The sequence below is a fragment of the Dermochelys coriacea genome, chromosome 7, assembly GCF_009764565.3.
Source record: "Dermochelys coriacea isolate rDerCor1 chromosome 7, rDerCor1.pri.v4, whole genome shotgun sequence".
Taxonomy (NCBI): domain Eukaryota; kingdom Metazoa; phylum Chordata; order Testudines; family Dermochelyidae; genus Dermochelys; species Dermochelys coriacea.
In genome coordinates, this window is record NC_050074.1 from 101,808,546 (window position 1) to 101,833,974 (window position 25,429).

The window sequence follows — 25,429 nt, forward strand, 5'->3', positions numbered from 1 at the left end:
GCTCCCAAATTAAATAGACAAAACATATGATTTTTTTAAAAATCAGCTAAGAGAAGATAAATTAATTGTCAAGATTTTTTAAAAAGTCCCAAATTCTTAAAAAGCTTGTATTATTTAGTTAAGATTTAAACAAAATCTAGGAGGAAAATGTACAAAGCTGAGCTTTGATCTGGGAGGTTTCTTGAAAATCATTATCCATACTGACTGGCAGTCTGACCAGGGAGGAATTAGAAATAGGTTGGTATTTAGACTGAAACTTCCCCCAGAGGGTATGTGATCATTTGTGAGGCAAGCAGGGACATCTCTGGTTACGATACTAGGGCCTGATCCTGCAGCCCTCCCATAGTAGTGACGTGAGTAAGTTTTGAAAGAAAAACATTGTTTTTTCTGACATTCCTATATGTTTTGGAAAATAACTGTTCTTCCCTTTCCAGCCCATATACCCAGTAAATACATTCAGGAGTAGACTATGACTTGGAAACTATCTATCAGAGCTGTGAAGTGAGGGGATAAAGAGCTCCCCTTATACCTGGGTATGGGCCATTAATGGATGGTAAGGGAGTGGTTTAATGGACTGACCAAAGCTGCTGAACTGCCTGGGAGTGAGTGTATTTAACATGAGGCCTGTTGCATGCTAACCTTTCCTCTGAATAGGTCACTATACTGCAAGGCAAGAATCTACAATCTTCTGAGTCTTGCTCACAGGATTGGGCCTTATACTGAGAAAGTTCCTGCATAGTGTAAAAGAAAGGTAGTACATCAGATATATGGCTTTGTTCTGACAACTTTTATTTATGTGTGTATGTCTCTTTTCTCCACAAATCTTTGTTTGGCTGGCTGGATATTATACCTCAGCTGGAACTAGCAAAACCTATGGCATTCATGAATGCACACTAGAGTGCTTTGCTCATCCACTTACTATAGCACAGACTTTTTATATGGGCCCAGGCAGTAAATAAGCCTTAAAAAGAGCTGAACAGTAGACACTGTAAGAGTTAACATACGTCCGTGTACGGTACAGAGAAAACGGTTGGTTTATACTCCTGACTGGGAAAACAGTTTTTAAACAGCCAACTTTCTCCTGCCAGTTTTTTCCTAACTGCAGTCCTAATATCTACTGCTATTCATGCAATGGCACACTCGAGAATGGTGCAAAGGGTAGACTTTAGGTGTTCAGAGGGGAAGATGAAGAAAATTGTTTTTGTAATGCCAAAAGGCAGAACTACTATTACAGAAGGTCTTGAGACATGACTGCAGCAATGTAGCACTAGAGTTTTGAAATAAGATGTCTGTTTGAAAGAAGATACCGGGGGGCATTTCTTCCTGGCATATAATCAGAGATGTGTTAGAAACTCGGATAGAACTGAAAAGGTAGCATTTCTCCTCATGCTAGCCCACTCCATATTTAGAGAAAAATATGATGAAACATTGACAGAAATGCTTACTGTTGATTGAAGCTCTTATGTCTAATTTGCTGAATAGATTATTTAAAACCAGTCAATTTTATGCTCTGTAATAATGCCCATTCTGATTCAGCTTTGGGCTATCAGGTATCTGTGGCAGCATTTACTTTTGTATTCAACATGTTTAAAGTTATTCATTTGTGACTAAGTAGAACTTGATTGTTTGACCAGGATGTCCCCTTGTTCTTCTGCATTCTCTCTCTTGTTTGGGACTTCTGGGCTTTTTCTGTTATTTATATATTGACAAAGGGAGAAATTATGACTGCTGCAAGGCAACTATGCTGGGCTCAGGGTGGAGACACAAGAAACCACTTGCTTCCTGCCCACATTTGCTGTCATGCAGGAAAGAGCCTGTCAAGGTTCCTTCCCCACTCTGAACTCTAGGGTACAGATGTGGGGACCTGCATAAAAACCTCCTAAGCTTACTTTTACCAGCTTAGGTTAAAACTTCCCCAAGGTACAAACTATTTTACCTTTTGCCCTTGGACTTCCACTGTCACCACCAAACGTCTGGGTTTATTTTTGAGAAAGTGTTGTTTGGAAATGTCTTTCCCCACAAAATCCTCACCAAAACCTTGCACCATCCTGCCTGAGGAGGGCTTGATAAATATCCTGACCAATTTGCATAGGTGACCACAGACCCAAACCCTTGGATCTTAAGAACAATGAAAAAAGCAATCAGTTTCTTACAAGAAGAATTTTAATATAAGAAAAGGTAAAAAGAATCACCTCTGTAAAATCAGGATGGTAGATACCTTACAGGGTAATTAGATTCAAAACATAGAGAACCCCTCAAGGCAAAACCTTAAGTTACAAAAAGACACAAAAACAGGAATATCCATTCTATTCAACACAGCTTTTATTTCCTCAGCCATTTAAGGAAATCATAATCTAACGCATATCTAGCTAGATTACTTACTAAATTCTAAGACTCCATTCCTGTTCTGTCCCCGGCAAAAGCGTCCCACAGACAGACAGACCCTTTGTTTCTCCCTCCCTCCAGCTTTGAAAGTATCTTGTCTCCTCATTGGTCATTGTGGTCAGGTGCCAGCGAGGTTATCCTAGCTTCTTAACCCTTTGCAGGTGAAAGGGTTTTTCCTCTGGCCAGGAGGGATTTTAAAGGTTTTTACCCTTCCCTTTATTTTTATGACAGAGCCATAGGCTGTTTCTAGCATGCCCTGTGTACAAAGGGGAAGGAGGGCACTACTCCTGAACATAACAAAGAGGCCTGTCTGGGTGAATAAGAATGTGGTTGTGGTCTTGCTTCTCAGTGCATTGAGATGTGCAAGGAGCTGGCTTTGGGTGGAGTTTAAACTACATCTCCTCTGAAGGTATAGCTGGGGCTTCTACAGAGCGTCCTTGAAAGCATTTTTTGACTGTGCTGTGCACCTACCAGGCCTAATCCAAAGCCCATTGAAGTCAATGGGAGTTTCCATTGATTTCAGTGATGTTGGATCAAGTCCATAGTGAATCTAGCCAGTGCCTGAAATTGTATCTCCGTCCTCCATCTGACATAGCTCAGGAGGTAGGTGCTTATTTCATCCCAAGTCTTGTATTACTAAGTGCAATGGAATCCAAATAAGAAAGCTGCCGTTGATTGTCAGTAATAATAATAGTACTTAGCAGTTATGTAGCACTTTATTACTTTTACGTTAATATTGTGTTTTATTCTTGTGAATGTGCCTAGAGAAACTTGGTAAGTGGACTTCGTAAATCTTAAAAAACACAAATAAAAAGTGCTATCCAAACATTTTTAATTCTCACAATATCCCAGAGATAGTTACTGTTTTACTCTCCAATTTGCAAAGGGAGAAAATGAGGCAAAACAGTCATGTTTAATACCAGGCCACACAGCAAATTAGTGACGAAGAATGGATTAGAACTTGGCTCCCAGTTCTATGCTCCCTTCATTTGACTAAATTGCCTTCTCTAGTCTATGCTATCTCTATACAGGAGAGTCACACTTAGCTACTTTTCTCTGCAAGTTATTGATGCAGATGCATCAGCCCTGCCTGGGGACCCTTATAGAAAGCCAGAGTCCCAACTCATTCCTCTCATCAATGCCAAAGGTAGGAGAGAGGAGATGAGAAGAGACATCACCCCCTTATCTATGCCCAAGTAGCCCATTGGGTTTCAGGGACCTCACATCACACAGTTTTTCAAGCCATCTACCACACTGGAACCTGTCCGAGTTGTGACACATGTAATGTAAATCCTTCTGAGGGATTTTCCTCTGAGTCCTGTATAGAAAGTGGAAAAAATCCCCACATAGTGATTTGACATTTTTGCCATATGGGAAACACATCTGTTCCAGACCCCAAATAAAATTTGGTGATCAGCGTAGCCTCTGGCATCCAAAGAGATCCCATTTACTAAATAAGGGTGGGAAAGGGTGTGCCAGGAACAAAGCCAAAATGGCCAAAAGCCAGCAGTGTCAGAAACAACTCCTCTTCCCTCCCTGTCCCCCACCTCTGCAGGTGGGAGCCAATCAATAGTCTGCAATGACCCCAGTCATGGAAGCAGGAATGGATGGGCCAGGCTCAGACCTCAGACCTTGTTAGAGCCAACCCACTTTCATCCTCCCTCCAGGAAGTAAGGGGGAGAGGAAATCAGCTGGAGCACAAGTTCCCTCCTTGCCCTTTTACCCTCCCCCCCATTCAAAGTGGGGCAAAGGAAGGTGGTGGTATGCGTGTTGTCACTGTTACTGGGCCCATCAATCTGGTTAGCTGATAAGCATTTGAATATTGCGTATATGCAGGACAAAAATCTCCTCAAATAATGCTCTAGGACATCTATTATTTTTTACCAAAATCTTATTCCATTAAGAATTTCATTATTTTTATGTTTATTAAAGTTTTCATGTTTTTTGGATTGTTCTTTCTTTGTTCTTGATTTTAGTTATATATTGAAAAGGATGGCATCAAGCAGAATTAAATAATATTTGTTTCTATACAACAATTCCAGCATTGCCCAAATAAGATTCTTGTGTATTGCAAGAAGTGGTGAAACATTTGTGATCTTTTTCTGTAAATACCTCCGAAAGGAAAAAGAACAATACATAATAGATCTGAGTTCTAAGTCCACCCAGACAGTTTAACCCTTAGGTCATTGTGTTTGTATTTCACTTATTGGATTGTTAATAGATTTTCTTCATTTGTGCGAGACATTGTGAATGATGTGCTGAGGCCTTTCTATTACTTCAACACTGGCGCCCGTGGTCCACCTGTAAGAAGATAGCATTAAAAGCTGCTGGAGTTTCTACCTCATGACAACATCCCAGCTGTAGACTAGCAATAGCAATCCTCCTGTGGCAGTTTTAATTATCGGCACCGGCGATACCATCAGTAAGTGTGTAATTACGTGTCAGTTTCCTGGCTGTTGGGTATGAAAAGTGGAACCAGTGAGATGATGATTGTTGAAGCTGTAGACTCATATTTAAACAATTCAAAATGTGTAACTGGCAGTGTCATTAAACAGAGAGAGTCTGACCCCATCTGTCAGTTACTTTTCCTTATGCAGATTTTTTTCATGCTGTCTGTCAAAAAAGCTTCATGGACTGAAATGGGACAGAAAAGGAACCGTAATACTGAGTACAGAAGTGCTGCTATCCTCATGTCCCACAGAGGTGTTCATTTACCCTAAATAAATACTATACAGAGACTGTAAATAAATCATGGACAATCCAGTAAATTATATGGACTTTGCTGATGAATAAACAAAGGCAGAATATCAAACAGACATTCTATCCTTAACAAAATATGAATAAAAGCTAACTCATTACATGAACTTAAAGAACGAGGTTTATGGTAATTTAGGGTATCATTATTTAATGATAAAATGGAATAATTTTCATTTCTCAGAGTTTCTACTATTAAAGTTTTGAGGCCATGGGGATAAATGATCAGCCAGCAAGTTGAACAATAACAATTATCTAAAGTTGCCATCTAAAATATGTTGTGGCACCAATTACTATAATCTGAACTTCAGATATGTAAGGTGTGCAGCCTTGTAATTTGGCCAAAATATGTTAAATAAAGGGAAACTATAAACAGATATCAACATAAATGGACTCTTGTAGGTTCTTAAGAAAGGATTACTTTTTCTGCAAACACAATCACACATTTCTAACATACAGCTCTTAAATTACTGGATGATACAGTCATATTTGTTCAATCAGGTGATCATTTGTTTGACTGGCAATCTGGTAAACGCTAGCATTCTAAGAGTTAACTTTAGCAGCACATACAAACAATAAAACTATCACTTACAAAAAGAACCATCGGAGGGTAAATAAATGATTAATCTGCAAAGAGAGAAAAATATTTCTTTAATTTTTAAAATGTTTGCATTTCTCATAATAAAGCTAAGTTGCAGTTGCATACAAATGACATTATTTCATACCCTTAAGATACCTTAACTCGAAGCTTTAGAATTCATGCTGTTTCTAGCAGCAGTAATGTAATTATAGAGAAACATTGGGATTTTCGACCTTCTAAAGGCATTTTTTACACCTATAGTAGCGCAAAAATTACTTTATTAAAAACAATTTTGCATATATTTCTTGTTTCAAAGACAATGCTATGGATTCGCACATATAGTAGTGCAGGCTATATTAATTGCCGCAGTACTTTCATACTTGAAGGTAATAAATAGGCACATATTAAATCCTCTAAGGATTAATTTGTATTTTATCAGCTGTGAAAAGGGCAATTTTTTTCATATCCAGGCTTAAGAGGTAGTTCTATAGACCTTCAATGGAAAATAAATTCTGCATATATTTTGTACTAAGGTATTTTTATTTATTTTATTTTATTATTATTTTTTTACAATTCATCTTGCACAAAGTGATTATGTAATACAGGGGGGAGAAGCAATTGCAGTTTTATACTGTGGACGAACATAGTTTTGTAAGTCTCCTGTCATACATATTTGTATGAACAGTTAAAAGAAAAACCAATAGAAAATGAAATACTATAATGTGTTAAGTGTTTCACTTTTCTGTGGTATTTGAAATATGCAGTGGTTAAGGTCATTCAATTTTCATGCATACATATTAATGCCACTGTAAGTTTTGTGTAGTTATATTTACAAGTTATTTTTGTTATTACTAATGAATAGTTGTAGGGTAGCCCTAATATATACAGACACAGCATGGCAACGAGGAGCTGGTGTTTGCATGCCAAATAGCCATGGTTCTTTGTCTTTCATAGAGTAGTCCGTATGCTTGAGTATTTTAAAGTTGTGCTTCTGTCCTACTTGCATGTTAGCTGCAGGCTATGTGCATTACAGGGAGGAGGTAGTCCCTGAGTGAGGAACCACTTTTCTGCATTTAGTCAGGTAGCTTTGAAAGCAAAAGATGCTACAAAAATGAGCTCTCTTTTAGGAATGTTGGATGACTTTGGTACAACAAGCAGATTTGTATTTCAGAGGCCTTGGGGCTTTATTTATTTATTTAGTTAGTTATTCTTAAAGGAAGGCAGATTCTAATATTTTAAAGGGACACTCCCTGCTTAGTTTAGGGCCAAAATCAAGCTAGATTCTATGTTCAGCAGGTGGAGAAGGTGCAGAGAGGCCAGGTTGGAGTGAAAGTCCCCTGCAGTGATTCTGACTGGGTAAGCTAGAATTCCTCAAGGCTACTGGGGAATACACTCTGAAGCAGCAGCTCTGCTACTTAGGGGAAGTATGCAGCACTGCCCTCACTCCCCCCACCCTCCTGCCCATTGGGAGCCTATTGGATCACAAAGCCTGAAATCCACACTCACGTTCTGGATGGTCCAGATACCGGGGTGCAAGAGGAGGGATAGGGTTTCTGGAAAACAACTGCCTGACTCTTGTGCATCAACACATATATCCTGTGATCAGTTCTCTGTACTGGCTTCTGTGTGCTTTTGTGTGCAATTCAGTGTGTTGTTGGAGCCCTTAATGGTCTGGGACTCTGTCACCTAAGAGAATGCCTCCCTCTCTGTACTTTGTCATCGCAGTTAAAATCGGCTGGGAGGCTCTTGCTGTTAGTTCTCAGTTTGAAATCTCCAGGGGCAGTGGCAGGGCTTTCTCAGTTGAGTGCCCCTGCTTCTGGAATTCGCTTCCCTTAGCGGTCCACCAGAGCTTGTCTCTAGCAAGGTTCAGAATATGTTGCAAGAGTTATTTATTTGGTTTAGCTTTGGTTAGCCTTTATTTTATGGCTAGATTTGTTTGTCAGTTTTTTGTTTTATTACTCCTGGAAATGCTAATGTGGTTTCAGACATATATGATGGGTATGCAGCAGAGAGTCTTTAAAACTACCTACTGTGGATACTTTTATGTTCAATACGTATATAAAATTTTGTACCAAGCACGTAAGCTGTTTAAGTAATAAGCATTGCTAAGGGCACAATTTTGCCACCATACACATATTGCAGTCTGCCCAAGTATGGGGTAGCATGTATATGAGATGCCCTAATAGCAGGGACTGAGCTGTGACACATATTGGTCCCTGCATCTCTCTTGCTTTATGTGGGGAAGTACACTGTTCCTGCCATTTTCCTGCTAGTTTGCTTCCTCTTCTGTACCAGCTCAGCTATGCTTGCTGATGTTTTACTATTCTCACTACCTCTCTTTACCTCACTTCTCTTTACTACCTCACCCCCCCCCCCCCAGAATGCTGCCTGCAAAAACAGCCCACAAAGGGAACGAGGTGGCTCTTTATGCCCCCTGACTTCCCTGCTCTGTAGCATAACCAGCTTCACAATCTCACTCATTGCGTAGTACTTTACTATATAAATAGTCCCACTGAGTTTGATGGGCTTAATCAGGAAGTGAGATATGAGATTCAACAAAGTTGTTGTGAGAAAGAGACTTTCTCTGCTGCTCTGTAGACTGGTTAGGTTCAAGTGTCTGCTCTGCCTGGAATAATCTGGCACTGAAAACTCTCCTTTGAATCAGGCAAAATAGAGACTTGAACCTGTCTCCTCCACTCTGCTCCCCCCACTTCTGGCTGAATCAAAAGATCGAGTTTTGATCTAAAAATGAACATTTTGAAACAATTCCATTTTTGTGAAAACATTTGAAAGGTTTTGGTTTTGTTCCAATGCATAATGAAAACAAATTTCAAAACTCTGAGGGTTGCCACAAAACAGAATTGTCGTCCGCTGGCCAGCCTCACTGAAAAGTAAATAAACCTTTAAAAATTGTTTAGTTTTAGTAACTGAGAGCTAAGCTTTAAGAAGGTGAGGATATTTATTGTTTAATAATTAGAGGGCTATGACACTGATGATCTTCTTTTGAGCAAAAATTCAGCCCTTTCAGCAAACTCTTCCTCATGTGAGTCCCTTAGGTTCCATCTACCCTTTTTATTTCTTTTCACTACATTTTTCTTTCCTTCTGAGTGAACTTTCTCTCTTTGCTTGATTGGTTATAGTGTTTTGTCTATGGTGTCATTGTAACTTGACTCTACATGGAAGGGACCTTCTGTCCATTGGAAAGGATAGGAACAGACACATCAACAGCACTGTTGTCTCCTTTCCTCTGAGCCACTGGGGACCTGTGCATGGAGTTTAGGGCAGGATGTTCAGGATTATGGGGGGACCCAGCAATAAACCATCTAAAAATAAGCACAGACAGAAACTGTAAACATTTTATTGGCATTCCCTTTGTCTTAAAGATCCCTACTCCACTAAGGGTGTCACAGGAAAGAGCTGGCAGCTGGAGAAAAGATCTGAAGAATACTTCCAATGGAGCCACTCTGCTTGGTGGTTTGGATAAGGGACCAAGAGTGGGTACAAAAGACATTGCGTGGAGGGCTCTGTCTCCAAAAATGAGTTCTCAGGGGACTCACAAGGTTCTTTTGTGAGGAGAAAAAACTCATCACCCCAAAGGAAGAATGTGGAAGAAATACCATTAGAGTAATCATGAGAGTTTCTTCTGCTGATTACCTCTCACGGATATTCTGCTGGATAGGTCAATCAGGCCCATAGCTATCACTCAGTAGCTGGAGCTTAGAGCTATTGTGATTTTATCCAAGAAGTTCAGTGATATCTGTCAATAGTTCAAGAAAATCATTTTTCTTTTGTGACGGGTTCCCCCCTGGTGCCACCTGGAACTGGGATACCACTGAGACCTCTGACCCACCAGCCTGGGCTCCCTCTCACACTGTGCTGCTGTGACAAGCTGCAGACCTGCTCCCGGTCCTACCCTTCTGTAAGGGACTGTGGAAGACTTTGTTACGGCCTAGCTAGGGAGCTTTCGCTTTCTCGAGCCGAGAGGTTACTGTGGGACATAGATAGCTGCTTTGTTATTGTAGGAGATAGTTCTTGAAGGACACAGCTGCTGTGTTATTGCAAGATATAGATAGTTCTTGAAGGACACAGCTGCTTTGCATGGCCCTTCGTCAGGTAGTAGAAAGCCCCCTTTAAGAAGCACGAATTCTATATTCATGAGCTGTTTTTGTGTAGTCTTATTAACGCTGACTGTCTGCCCCTCCGTTGGACTCCGTCCCAGGCAGAGCTCCGGTGTGCTGGGTTCCCCGCCTTCGTGACTGCAACACTTGGAGTCCCCGTTGCGGGTGGGTCAGTAACCTTCAGTAAAGCCAATAACTCACAGCTGTGTGTAAGCCTCGTTTTTCTCAGAGTACTCCTGCCGGACCTGTGGTTCTGAGGACCTTAGCCCAGAACACCTTCCTTCAGCATTCACACAGGTAGGGAAACAACCAGCTGCAATTACATACAGACTCTTTGACCAGCCACTGCATGAACCAACAACAGAGTGGCTACAGACAAAATAACCTCTAGCTTCCCAATTTAGGACCCGACCCCCACTGTAGTATAAACCCAAAATTATACCATCTTGCACTGCACAGGGAATTGTATAGCATAAGCTCATAGTTTGCTCCTCCCTCAATTTGGAAAGGAACTGCAACAGCCCCCTGAGCTAAGATTCCCAAGCACTTTACTTCAAACTTACTGCTTTATATTAAAACATAAAATAAGTGTATTAATTACAAAAATATAGATTTTAAGTGATTGCAAACAGATCAAAGCAGATTACCTAGTGTGACAAAGTTCCTCCTCTACCTTGGTGGGTCCTGAGCTTATTGGCGGATTTTACTTACCTCAGAGATTCACAGTAGCCCTCAGTTTGTCCACTTCCATGGTTCAAATCTATCTCAAATCTCAGATAACGTCATCACTGGCCAGCAAGGGGAAAAGGAAGGAAAACAATGCCCACAGTCTCTGCTGGTCCACCTAGTGGGTCAGGGGACAGGTCAGGGACCTTCCCCTCTGGTGGGACCCACAGTCCAAGTCAACTCCTCCTGTATCCAGTAGGGAGTTAGGGGGATGGGGGAAACCCGGGCCCACCCTCTACTCTGGGTTCCAGCCCAGGGCCCTGTGGATCACAGCTGTCTATAGTGTTTTGTGTAACACCTGTGTGACAGCTACAACTCCCTGGGCTACTTCCCCATGGTCTCCTCCCAACACCTTCTGTATCCTCACCACAGGACCTTCCTCCTGATGCCAGATAGCATTTGTACTCCTCAGTCCTCCAGCAGCAAGTCCTCTCACTCTCAGCCTTTTTAAACCAGGTGTCCTGATTAGTCTTAATTAATTCTAGCAGCTTCCCAATTGGCTACAGGTGTCCTAGTTAGCCTGCCTACCTTAATTAGTTCTGGAAGGTTCCTGAGTGTTCTAGAATAGTCCCTGTTATTTTACCCAGGGAAAAGGGACCTACTGAACCTGGAACTAATGTATCTACCTTTGACCACTCTTTTGTAGCCATCTGGCCTGACTCTGTCACACTAGTAAAAAAACAAAAATGCAAACTAAGTTTAACATACTAGAAAGATAGGATTTGAATTAACAATCTCTCACCCTGACTGATAATACAAGCAGGCTGCAGATTCTTAAGGCACAAGCTACACTTGCTTTGCAGCTTGGAATCTCCAGCTTTTTCATACACAGGCTAGAAATCCCTTTAGCCTGTGTCCAGCACTTCCCCCAGTTCCGTCTCTGTTATTTAGGTGTTTTTAGGAGTCTTGTTGTGTGGGGAGTGAAGAACCACAGATGATGTCACTCCCTGCCTTATATAGCTTTAGCATATGGTGGAAACCCTTTTGTCCCAGACTCAGTTTGTGGAAAGGTTTCAGAGTAGCAGCTGTATTAGTCTGTATTCGCAAAAAGAAAAGGAGTACTTGTGGCACATTAGAGACTAACAAATTTATTTGAGCATAAGCTTTTGTGAGCTACAGCTCACTTCATCGGATGCATTTGGTGGAAAATACAGTGGGGAGATTTATATACACACACAGAGAACATGAAATAATGGGCTTTATCATACACACTGTAAGGAGAGTGATCACTTAAGATGAGCCATCACCAGCAGCGGGGAGGGGGGAAAGGAGGAAAACCTTTCATGGTGACAAGCAAGGTAGGTCATTTCCAGCAGTTAACAAGAACATCTGAGGAACAGTGGGGGATGGGGTGTGGGGGGGAAATAACATTATCAGTATCCCCGATAATGTCACGGCTAACCTGGTGGCTGAACTTTGTGACTTTGTCCTCACCCATAACTATTTCACATTTGGGGACAATGTATACCTTCAAATCAGTGCCACTGTGATGGGTACCCGCATGGCCCCACAGTATGCCAACCTTTTTATGGCTGACTTAGAACAACGCTTCCTCAGCTCTCGTCCCCTAATTCCCCAACTCTACTTGCGTTACATTGATGACATCTTCATCATCTGGACCCATGGAAAAGAAGCCCTTGAGGAATTCCACGATGATTTCAACAATTTCCATCCCAACCTCAGCCTGGACCAATCCGCACAAGAGATCCACTTCCTGGACACTACGGTGAAAATATGTGATGGTCACATAAACACCACCCTATATCGGAAACCTACTGACCGCTATTCCTACCTACATGCCTCTAGCTTTCATCCAGATCATACCACACGATCCATTGTCTACAGACAAGCTCTATGATATAACTGCATTTGCTCCAACCCCTCAGACAGAGACAAACACCTACAAGATCTCTATCATGCATTCTTACAACTACAATACCCACCTGCTGAAGTGAAGAAACAGATTGACAGAGCCAGAAGAGTACCCAGAAGTCACCTACTACAGGACTGGCCCAACAAAGAAAATAACAGAATGCCACTAGCCATCACCTTCAGCCCCCAACTAAAACCTCTCCAATGCATCATCAAGGATCTACAACCTATCCTGAAGGATGACCCATCACTCTCACAGATCTTGGGAGACAGGCCAGTCCTTGCTTACAGACAGACCCCCAACCTGAAGCAAATACTCACCAGCAACCACACACCACACAACAGAACCAGTAACCCAGGAACCTATCCTTGCAACAAAGCCCATTTCCAACTCTGTCCACATAGCTATTCAGGGGACACCATCATAGGACCTAATCACATCAGCCACTCTATCAGAGGCTCGTTCACCTGCGCATCTACCAATGTGATATATGCCATCATGTGCCAGCAATGACCCTCTGCCATGTACATTGGTCAAACTGGACAGTCTCTACGTAAAAGAATGAATGGACACAAATCAGACGTCAAGAATTATAACATTCAAAAACCAGTCGGAGAACACTTCAGTCTCTCCAGTCACTCGATTACAGACCTGAGGGTGGCTATCCTTCAACAAAAAAAACGTCAAAAACAGACTCCAACGAGAGACTGCTGAATTGGAATTAATTTGCAAACTGGATACAATTAACTTAGGCTTGTAGAGACTGGGAGTGGATGGGTCATTACACAAAGTAAAACTATTTCCCCATGTTATTTCTCTCCCCCACCCCACCTCCCACTATTCCTCAGATGTACTTGTTAACTGCTGGAAATGGCCTACCTTGCTTGTCACCATGAAAGGTTTTCCTCCTTTCCACCCCCTGCTGCTGGTGATGGCTCATCTTAAGTGATCACTCTCCTTACAGTGTGTATGATAAAACCCATTGTTTCGTGTTCTCTGTGTGTGTATATAAATCTCCCCACTGTATTTTCCACCAAATGCATCCGATGAAGTGAGCTGTAGCTCACGAAAGCTTATGCTCAAATAAATTTGTTAGTCTCTAAGGTGCCACAAGTACTCCTTTTCAGTTTGTGGAAAAACACTGACATCCCAAGATGGAGTCCAGGGTCATGTGGCCTGATTACAAGCCCTTGCATACCTTGCTGAGTCATAGCAGCCATTACTTACAGGCTGTCTGGAATGTTCACAGGAAGTTTGTCCAAGGTCCATTGTCCATTGTCTTTGCTGGTGGTGAATCAGCACTGGTCCGGCTTCTTCATTGTTGTACCAGAAAGGTTAGTTGTGGGTGTCACCTAGAATAAGCACGATTAAAATACAGAGACATAGTCAATATTCCTAGCTTTAGAAACAAAAATGATACATGCATACAAATAGGATAATCATATTCAGCAAATTATAACTTTTCCAATAACACCTCACATTACCCATCTTGCATAAAATTCATCATAATTATGCCATAATCATATCATAATAATATCACTGTGAAGAATATGGGGTGCAGTGTCACATTTTCCTCCATCACCAAGGAAGGAAAATAACTGACACCTTCACAGCTAATATCACATCCCTCTGCAGCTGACTGTCAGGTGATACTAATCTGGTCCTTCTTTCTTTTACTTCATGCTTCATGAGTATCTTTCCTGTAGAATACTTGGAAGTTTCTCTAGGCCAAAAGCCACGAGACATGATAATATTCCTGAACTTATCCTTACAGCCCGATGCAGCACAACTATTGTTTTCCTGGATCGATTTAAAATTATACCTCCATGTGAATTTCAAATACTTTTAATGAATTTTTTTTGATAGCCACTATCAAGTGCCCCCACCAAACTGTGTTAACTTCTCACTTTTTCAGCCTTCTTCCAGATTAGCTACATTATCCTTATTTTGCAAAACTTATATTACTTTGGGCAATAACGTTACTCTATTAGCTCTTGTAACAATCCATCCTTGGCTGTCTCTGTCTGGATGCTTGGTGCCCTTTGAATTATAAGGTGATTTTAAATAAAATAGTATCCTAGGTATGATCCACAGTGGTGGTGACAAGTGTGAATTGCTTAAGTAACACAAGATCTGAAGTGATATTCAATGAAATCACTGGTTCATTGTGAGCAATTGGTTCTGTCGGTTTGTGGTCAAATAATTCACATTAACATTTATTATAGGAGGCCACCTGTTTGTTAACTGCAACTTTATTACTTTTTACTTTTGTTATTAGTTGGTCTAAAATGTAGAATGTCAATGGAATTTCAGTGCATGTAAGGAGAACAGGGTATCAGAACTGAAATCCCTGCAGCAAATGAGAGCAGAAATTTGTTGTCAGCTTCTTCCTAAAAAATAGGATCATGTTAAATGCTGCTTAACTCTTTCAAGTATCTAATTGACTTCAACCAGACTAGTTCTTGTACGAATAAGAATAGCAGCATTTGGCCTGTTGTCTTTCTATGAAGGATATTTCTTTCATCTTTTGTTTTACTACTCTGCTTTTGTTGCACTAAGATAGCCACTAATCAGACTGGTTTCATCATAGATTTTCTTATGCAATTCGGACATTTTTTTTAAATAAATGCCAAATGACAGACTGATTGTATTCTTATGAGTTTGTTTGGAAAAGAATCATTAAAAGTTTTAAAAGATGGCCTTATTGAAGTATTATGCACAAATGTATGTAACTGAATAGCTATTATAGCTTATGAATAGTATCTTGCCTAGTTTACTACCTATGTCTCTGTCCTTCAAAAGAGCATTTTACCACCTCAGTCCTTAACAATGTCACATTAAATATGGTCATGGAGTATTTTGCTCCGTATCCTCAAGAAATGTAACAGAGTGAACCCAGGTACTATGGTGATGGTTGCTTTATTATAAATGCTTATAATAATAGTATAATGATTAAAACATGTTACTTTAATATTAAACATTTTAAAAACCTCTCCTGGAACTACAAACCATTATACCTCATTTATCACAGTAGAAAACTATTAGACAAATGCCCTTGGTGCATGGAAAATATATGCTTTTAACAGTTTTAATCCTTTATCAATTATTCATAGGAGAAGGTTTGGCTGTATTTGTACAGTTTCGAGTTTGCAGGACGCAATAGCACACATACCTTTATTTGTGTAATAGTTTACTTAAACTATATCAAATAGATATCTACACACCCAAACATATTTAATGTAGGGAATAAAGATGTATTCTTTTTGTGGGGTTTTGCACATCATTCTTCTTTATTACACTAGATTTTGCTCATCATACCATATTCTTCCTCAGAGGAAAGAGACAAATAACCATCCTCCACAAGGACAACGTGTGAATTGAATGCATTTTAAACACCACACTGTTATGATTGCAACCAATATTTTAAATATGCTGCAATCAAATACCAAAATGACAAGAGAAAAATGACATTAGAGAATAAATCTATTTGCTTGGGCAACTGGAATGTCTGAGCTGAAATGTACTTAATTTGAAAGTTAAAGATTGAGTACCATGTTTATTTTAGTTGCTTAAGACAAGGCAGGCTAAATTCATCCCTGATGAAACTTCATGAAAGTAAATGCATTTGCCAAATATGGTTAGCATATGCTATATGTTAACCATTGTAGTCTAAGTATTATTTTGCTTCTAAATATCGTGGGATTACGGCTGCTTTACTTTACTCTGCAATAGGTTTGTTTTAACTGTCCAAAAGTCTCAACCACCAGGATATCTGGAAAATCTGCTATTAGGCCTAAATCCTCATAGTTTGAGCAAAATCCAAGTCAAATGACTTTGCTCATGGGAACTATGTGGGAGTTGAGGGATGGAACTCTTACTTCCAGGCATCTGCATAGTTCATCCGTGGTTGCTATCACATCCTATAGAATGGAGAATGGATCCACGGTGCACCTTCCTAATTAATTTGGTGGCATAGTCAGGAACTGCACTGTGCAAGAACCAGCTCCTGCTCTACATAGATTCATTTCCCTCTCCCCCTACAATAATTTCTGCCACAAGGAGGGGAGTTCATTGTTCCCATGTGAAGGTTCTCCACTGCTTTGGTCCCCTATCCAGAAAACCCATAGCTACGGAGCTGCTTCGAGTCCTAGTGTATTCATGTAAGAGGGCACAGGAACTGGGCCACACTGATGAGTGAACCTCAAGGCTGGTTTGGAATCTCATCCTAACCCTGTGTGACAAAATGCAGTTGGAGCTCTTAGGTTGCTTGTGTTATTTCTGGTAATTTTGCTTCCAGTTGAGCTGGAAATTCTCTAAAATAGACATTTAACCATGACTCACCAATTCTCCTTTCAGTTCTGGCCAGATCCAGAAAGTGCTTATGCCCATGACAACGAAAAATCATGGGGAAAACATAGCTTTCCAAACTTTTGTAGAGTTTCAGTTCAAATTTTGGGGAAGGTCGACTATTCTTATTTTCTCCTAACAGGATCACTCATCCCTAATTCCTAGTAAACATTTTAGCATCTCTTCTGGGTGTCCAAGGATTAAGTGGCTTAGCCTTGGTAGTTGTTAAAAATATTCCTTACACATCTCACTGAAAAGTTAACCCCTTCCTAATAATGAAGCATACATTACATTTAAAGTTATGGGGTTAAAATTAAATGATTTAGCTTGTTTTATGTCTTACTATACATATAAAATAATTGAAAATAAAGCTGCATTCAAAATATAATTAATTTCCCTTGAAAATTATAGCTCACTTTAGACGTGGTTCATAGCTCTGAACAGGTATTGGCTATATAGGAGGACTGGTACATAAAGATCTCTGAATTGTCACAAATTGAAGTCCATTCTAAACCATAACATAATTTAGCACTTGACAAATATATAGAGTACTTTTATTTTGTGTTGGTTCTCAAAATCTCTTAAGCTTCAAGTCTCACTGGCCAGATGCTGTTGTTATTTGGCCTCTAAAATGTGGTACAACCTTCAAGAAGGGAGGAAACTATCTGAATTGGCCAAGGCCTAGATTGGACTTTTGAAAGGCTTTGTTTGTTCCCATAATGTTGCCTCACCTTTTGCTCTACACATGCCTCTCATTGCTGACTCTGTTTTGGTTAGTGAATATCAATGTATCCCAATCCTCCTCAGAAGCTAAGCCCTCTATCTCCATAGTACTTCAAGCTGACACTGACTCAAAGTACAGATTTAAGATGAAGATTACTGGCTTGGTAACAGTAGTATCTCCTGGTTAGACACTGAGCCAGGCCAGCCTGCAGAAGGGTAAATTTCAATAATTTCTGTATCATGAATTATACTGAACAGCAATATGTAACATGTAAGCAAGTGTTTTGGATAAACAGGTGCCGAAGTGCTCTCCTGAATCAACACATCAATCTAGAACAACTACTCTTCCATCCATGCCATTACTTTTCCAAAACAAAATAAAAAATAATTATAAATCTTATTGTGAGAAGGAAAAAAAATCACACGTCCCTCCCACTTATTCACGTTACATCCCTAGGTATGAGAGAGACCAATCTAAGCCTTTATTCTGGACCCAAATGTTTACCCCAGCATGGCTAGTGCAAAAATTACGAAAAAGTGCTCCATTTAGATTAATTCTGACCCTCTTGCTCTTGTACAGAAGAATTTACGAGGCTTGTTTAGCAGGGGTATTTCTTTCCTCCTCCACTCTTTTTCATTTAACTATGCTCTCCTTGTCTGCCATTTTGTATTTATCTAAATAACAGAATAATACCTTCTTGTACTTCCCTCAAAAATAATTTTCTTCTCTGTAAAGCATAAATGAAAATTCAAAACAAAATCACAAACTAATAATTATATCGAAGTCTGATAATTATTGCTTATTTTTTCTAGGAGTTTTTAATACACTATTGCTTTTGATTGTTTTTTTTTTCCCCACATAACTTCTCTTTTTCTCTTTTCCTTCCCTCCCCCAGCCAGTGCTCTTGCTGCATGTGTAAAGTAGGGTCAAGAACATGTGTTGGGAAACAAAATTTATGCATTGATCTTCAAGTCCTGCTCCACTCTCTTACACAAATTTAGTTTTTTTCCAAAGAAAAAAAGTAGTTTTGCAGGTGCAAACCTAGCTTTGCATTTTTCCTATCTGTAAAAGACATTCTACAAAAGTGACCTTTCTAATATTTTGCTCTTAGCAGTACTTATGTGCAACATTTTTGCACTCTTCTAATCTTAAATTCAGTACATGAATGGAAAGATAATTTCCAGTTTGGCTTGATTTCTTATGTTTCTGAATTATTTTCAACAACTTATTGCTATCAATCCATTTCTTTCTTTTCAAGTTGTATACACTGCAGCCTTTGTGAGAAGGCTACCCTTTAGCCTCCATTTTTACAACCTGATCCCGATGATGCTGAGTGCCTGCAGTGCAGGAACTGAAGGCCCTCCACTTTCAGCAAATGGAACAGAAGTTGAACATGCTTGCAGAAGCCAGCCAACATCTTGGGGCCTTCAAGTAATACAGACTGAATCTGGCTCATATATCTTCTTTGTTTTTATCCACCAAATCCTGAATCATGTTGGTTGCCCTCCACTGCACCTTTTCAATCTCAGCAATATCCTTCCTATAATATAGTGACCAGAATTGCACACGATATTTCAAATATACTCCTACTTAAAGTAGTGCCAGAATAACTTCTACTGATTTATAATCCTTACATATATATATTTGTTTAGCTGTTTTTTTTTTACTGCTGCCAAACATTGCACAGATGTCTGGTGGTCTGAAGGCCTGTTAAAGATAATGAATGAATCATATTTCCTACACATTACAAAAGAAAACTCCTTTATTTTTTTTTGTCATTGTCTAGTGAGAGTGTGGTTGTAAGATAAATCAGAACAACAAAAGGGAAGAAGGAATTTAGGAAAGTCAGGTAATATTGTGTCTTAATATAAATGATATAAGATTACCAAGGCCTCCAGTACCTAAAGTTAAAAAGAAGGCAAACATTGTGAAAGTTTCTTTTAAAGATACAGGAATAATGACAACAAAAGTATAAATGAGCCTGCCCCAATCTTGAGGATGGAGCTGACAAAAATGCCCTTACTATATATATCTGCAGAAGATTAAAAATTCCTGTATTTGGCCCCTAGATAATAGGGTGATTAGGAAATATAAGCAGAGGTAGAAAACGTTTTTGTTTTTATTTAAAATCCTACAAACAGTACTAAACTTGTAAAGAGTTATTGCAAATGATACAACATTTTTTTGAGAACCACAGTTTTTTCAAAACAAGTTAAATGCTGCAATTGTGAACAAGATTTGCTTTGCTTTGCCTTGCTTTGAACAAGATTCTGATCTTATTTTTACTTGGGGGGGGGATCTATCTACCAACAAATGGAGTTACTACTGATTTACACCAATGTAAATGAGATAAAAATCTGGTCTGCCCCTTTGTTTGTCAGTGGTTCATGGCTGAAGCATTACGTGAATGGAAGTTCTTATTGAAAAGTGTGTTAAATAGTTCCAATACCCCTAACTAACAGAACCAATGACTAGCGTTTTTGAAGAAAAAAAAAAAGAAAAGAAATTTGAGAAGAATGAAAGCAGGGTGAAATTTCTCTGAAAGGACAATGGGGAAAAGACGACCTTGAAACATTTTTCCTTAATTGATAAGGCAAGCTTTGAACTCTACTTGTTTCAAGGTTAAGCAGAAGTTTGATGGCCTCCACCTGAATACAATCTGAGCTATAGTGCAGGTGACTGCATTAATAGCCTCATTTTCCCAAGATAACATGATGTTATTAATGCATAATACCGTGTTTTACCTTGGTTAGTGGTCATTATATCCAATAAATAATAGCTCATGTTACACCAGCTCCTTCTAAGGTTTTAGAACATGAAATTCATGTGTACAACCAATGTAGATCGAACCTAACCTTGACATTAATCAGGCAGGTAGAATTTAAGACTTCCCCAGGTTTATCTGTTGCTGCCTCAGTAACAAATCATAAAGTTCTATAGTGGTTTGCTGTTAAAGTTCAATGAGAAATACATCTTCCTTTTCTCCCTATTGCTTTTTATCCATCTGTTAATGTATATAAAAGTGTTTAACAATACCTCTGTCTTTCTGGTTCTCTGTTGAATCCAGAATGCACTACTGTTTTCTGAAAACAAACACAAATAGAACAGACGATTGAAAACCCCCCCACTCTGGATTAATAGTTAATGATGGCTCAGGTTAAGGAACAAAGCCTATATGATGTGAACACAGATTAGTCTTTTTATAAGCACAGCTAAACATTCTGTAGCTAGGTTAGTTGCACACTAGCGACCTGCTGTGCTCTCATGCAGAGACCAATGCTTGAGAACAGACTCTGGACCCCATGCCCTAGGCAGGCAGAAACTAGGTACCTCACAGAGGTGGTGACATGTTCAGTTTCCCAGAAAGGACTTAGCCTTCCAGCACAGTAGCATCCCCTGCTGTCCAGCCAAGTAATGGTAGTAGCACTTAAGAACCTAAGTGTAAACTTTGTCTTTTCTTCTGCAAGAAAAGGGCTAAACCCTGGATTGAAAAGGGATGGAAGATTTTAAAAGCAGAGAAAGAAGAAATCAAAGATATATACAATTCTAAAGTAAACACATGCCTTGATCCTGAAAAAAATTATGCGTGGGACTATTCATGTGTTATGTTACTAATGTAGATAAGTGTGTCCAGGTTCAGGGCTACAGGGCTTATGACAGGTAGAGGGCTGTCCACCTTTGAGCCAGACTTATTTTAGTGTAGCCATAAGATAGAAAGAGCAGGGGATGAAATGTATACTTCCTCTCCTGGACAGGCCTATTGGCTAACGGAGTAATGCGGTGTCTATGCCCATTCAAAACTTAATGTCTGCATTCAGACTGTCAGCAAGGTTTTAAGTTGTGGTGGGTTTATTTATTTTGTTTAGTTTTCTAATGCCATTGTCTTATTTCATATATATGATCATGGTGTGCTGTCACTATTGATCTGGGCTGAAACTGAACCTGTGACCCAGAGGTGAAAGGGTTAGTAACCCATTACTAATCTCCAGCTTCATCCATTCGCACATAGAATATTTTAAGTTTTGGACTTCAAGTGTTTCTATTAATAAATTAGTATGCATCCTGTCAAATTAGCATTGCCATTACTAAAAGATTAGTAGCAACAATGCGCTGTGGCACGCCATTGCTTCAGGGTAATTTTCTTTTGTTCATGCTTTGGTATAATATTCTATAGCAGAGTAGTAGAACTAAGATGCATAAAGATAGTCACAGACCCTCAACAGAAGAGGTTTCAGAGTAGCAGCCGTGTTAGTCTGTATTCGCAAAAAGAAAAGGAGTACTTGTGGCACCTTAGAGACTAACAAATTTATTAGAGCATAAGCTTTCGTGAGCTACAGCTCACTTCATCGGATGCATTTGGTGGAAAAAACAGAGGAGAGATTTATATACACACACACAGAGAACATGAAACAATGGGTTTATCATACACACTGTAAGGAGAGTGATCACTTAAGATAAGCCATCACCAACAGCAGGGGGGGAAGGAGGAACATGGTGACAAGCAGGTAGGCTAATTCCAGCAGTTAACAAGAATATCAGAGGAACAGTGCGGGGTGGGGTGGGAGGGAGAAATACCATGGGGAAATAGTTTTACTTTGTGTAATGACTCATCCATTCCCAGTCTCTATTCAAGCCTAAGTTAATTGTATCCAGTTTGCAAATTAATTCCAATTCAGCAGTCTCTCGTTGGAGTCTGTTTTTGAAGCTTTTTTGTTGAAGTATAGCCACTCTTAGATCTGTGATCAAGTGACCAGAGAGATTGAAGTGTTCTCCAACTGGTTTTTGAATGTTATAATTCTTGACGTCTGATTTGTGTCCATTCATTCTTTTACGTAGAGACTGTCCAGTTTGGCCAATGTACATGGCAGAGGGTCATTGCTGGCACATGATGGCATATATCACATTGGTAGATGCGCAGGTGAATGAGCCTCTGATAGTGTGGCTGATGTGATTAGGCCCTATGATGGTATCCCCTGAATAGATATGTGGACAGAGTTGGCAACGGGCTTTGTTGCAAGGATAGGTTCCTGGGTTAGTGGTTCTGTTGTGTGGTGTGTGGTTGCTGGTGAGTATTTGCTTCAGATTGGGGGGCTGTCTGTAAGCAAGGACTGGTCTGTCTCCCAAGATCTGAGAGAGCGATGGCTCGTCCTTCAGGATAGGTTGTAGATCCTTGATGATGCGTTGGAGAGGTTTTAGTTGGGGGCTGAAGGTGATGGCTAGTGGCGTTCTGTTGTTTTCTTTGTTGGGCCTGTCCTGTAGTAGGTGACTTCTGGGTACTCTTCTGGCTCTGTCAATCTGTTTCTTCACTTCAGCAGGTGGGTATTGTAGTTGTAGGAATGCATGATAGAGATCTTGTAGGTGTTTGTCTCTGTCTGAGGGGTTGGAGCAAATGCGGTTATATCGTAGCGCTTGGCTGTAGACAATGGATCGAGTGGTATGATCTGGATGAAAGCTAGAGGCATGTAGGTAGGAATAGCGGTCAGTAGGTTTCCGATATAGGGTGGTGTTTATGTGACCATCGCTTATTAGCACCGTAGTGTCCAGGAAGTGGATCTCTTGTGTGGACTGGTCCAGGCTGAGGTTGATGGTGGGATGGAAATTGTTGAAATCATGGTGGAATTCCTCAAGAGCTTCTTTTCCATGGGTCCAGATGATGAAGATGTCATCAATGTAGAGCAAGTAGAGTAGGGGCATTAGGGGACGAGAGCTGAGGAAGCGTTGTTCTAAGTCAGCCATAAAAATGTTGGCATACTGTGGGGCCATGCGGGTACCCATCGCAGTGCCGCTGATTTGAAGGTATACATTGTCACCAAATGTGAAATAGTTATGGGTCAGGACAAAGTCACAAAGTTCTGCCACCAGGTTAGCCGTGACAGTATCAGGGATACTGTTCCTGACGGCTTGTAGTCCATCTTTGTGTGGAATGTTGGTGTAGAGGGCTTCTACATCCATAGTGGCTAGGATGGTGTTTTTAGGAAGATCACCAATGGACTGTAGTTTCCTCAGGAAATCGGTGGTGTCTCGAAGATAGCTGGGAGTGCTGGTAACGAAGGGCCTGAGGAGGGAGTCTACATAGCCAGACAATCCTGCTGTCAGGGTGCCAATGCCTGAGATGATGGGGCGTCCAGGATTTCCAAGTTTATGGATCTTGGGTAGCAGATAGAATACCCCAGGTCGGGGTTCCTCTGATATTCTTGTTAACTGCTGGAATTAGCCTACCTGCTTGTCACCATGTTCCTCCTTCCCCCCCCTGCTGTTGGTGATGGCTTATCTTAAGTGATCACTCTCCTTACAGTGTGTATGATAAACCCATTGTTTCATGTTCTCTGTGTGTGTGTATGTAAATCTCTCCTCTGTTTTTTCCACCAAATGCATCCGATGAAGTGAGCTGTAGCTCACGAAAGCTTATGCTCTAATAAATTTGTTAGTCTCTAAGGTGCCACAAGTACTCCTTTTCTTTCAACAGAAGAGGTAATCCTAAACACAGTACAGGGTTTGCTTCAGCAAGGCAAGTAACTCCTACTGTAACTATAGAATATACACTCTGTCTGTAACCTTCTATGAAGGTTGCCTTCTAAACTGTGGTTCATTTGCACTAGAGTTTGCTGATATCCCTCACACTTCTCAGAAAACAAGATAGATCCAGGTGTTTATATGTTTTTATTTACTAAGTGCTTGTCAAGAATAAAGAAAGATAATTTGCATGTGAAACATTTTTATTTTAGACTATGAATAATTGGTGGGTTAGTGGTGTTGTGTACACTTACGTATATGTCATGCCAACAATAATCTCCCTTTTCATAAATCCTCTATCCTAGCTGGAGTTTACAAGAGAAGAAATTACTCTTGTACAGATGTCCCATTCCATTGTGTTTATACAGGGATATAACTTTTTTTTTCTCCTCAGGCAGGGAACAACAAAGCAATTAAGCAACATGTCTTAATGGATACAATTTAAAATAAAGAGTCACAGTGTATCATGTGTCATCATTTTATCTAAAAGTATATACAAGGATTTCAGATCTACAGTTTAATGACAGGCAGGGAAAGAAAAACACCTCCTAAATCTTATTTTGAGACACAACCTTTTTTTTATGTTTTACCATTTTAACAAATGACTTTCCTGAGTGAAATTATTGAGTTAACATCTATCCGCCTTTACACTGGATAATACTATCCAGGCAAATATCTTCATGATGGCTCAGTTTCTTGCTTAAATATAAAGTATCATATTTTTAATCTTTTTGTAAACATTATATATTTTAATACTTGAGAAAATGTATCTCATAAATAAGCTTTATTATCTGTCAAAAAGGATGAAAATATAACTTTACATTTTTGTTTTAAAGTAATTTTAGTGCCTATTAGCTATAAAGTAACAGTTATATATAATTTAGAGTATGTAGTCACTCGAAACAACTTGACATTTTCACACAAACACAGAACCTTAATAATAGTCTTGGGATTTCATTGGAAGTATACCCTACTACAGGATATTAAAATAACTTATGGTGCACTGTAATTCTTATTTTGTATTTGTCCAAGTAGGTTTGAAGCATGCTATAAAGTAGAAAAATAAAAACCTAAGCTCCAAAGTCAGCTAAGCTAGATTCTTAAAGTTATAGCAATCTTTTCATATTAAGTATGATTAAACCAGCTGACATTTCTAGTTGTCATCTTCCTCTTCTTCCTTCCTATTAATATGCTATTCTTAAAATGTAAATTAAATGTGTACTACATTTTTTATTTAAAGTCATTGCAATTTTTTGTTATAAAGGTGTTGACTGTATGTAGCCAGGAATCATATTAATAACCGGAAAATGGTAATTTACTTGTTGCTGTTAGAATAAACTTCAGATACATACAGTCAAATGTCTTGCCATACTTATGCCCTTTTGAGTGTTACCATCTTGAATTCATAT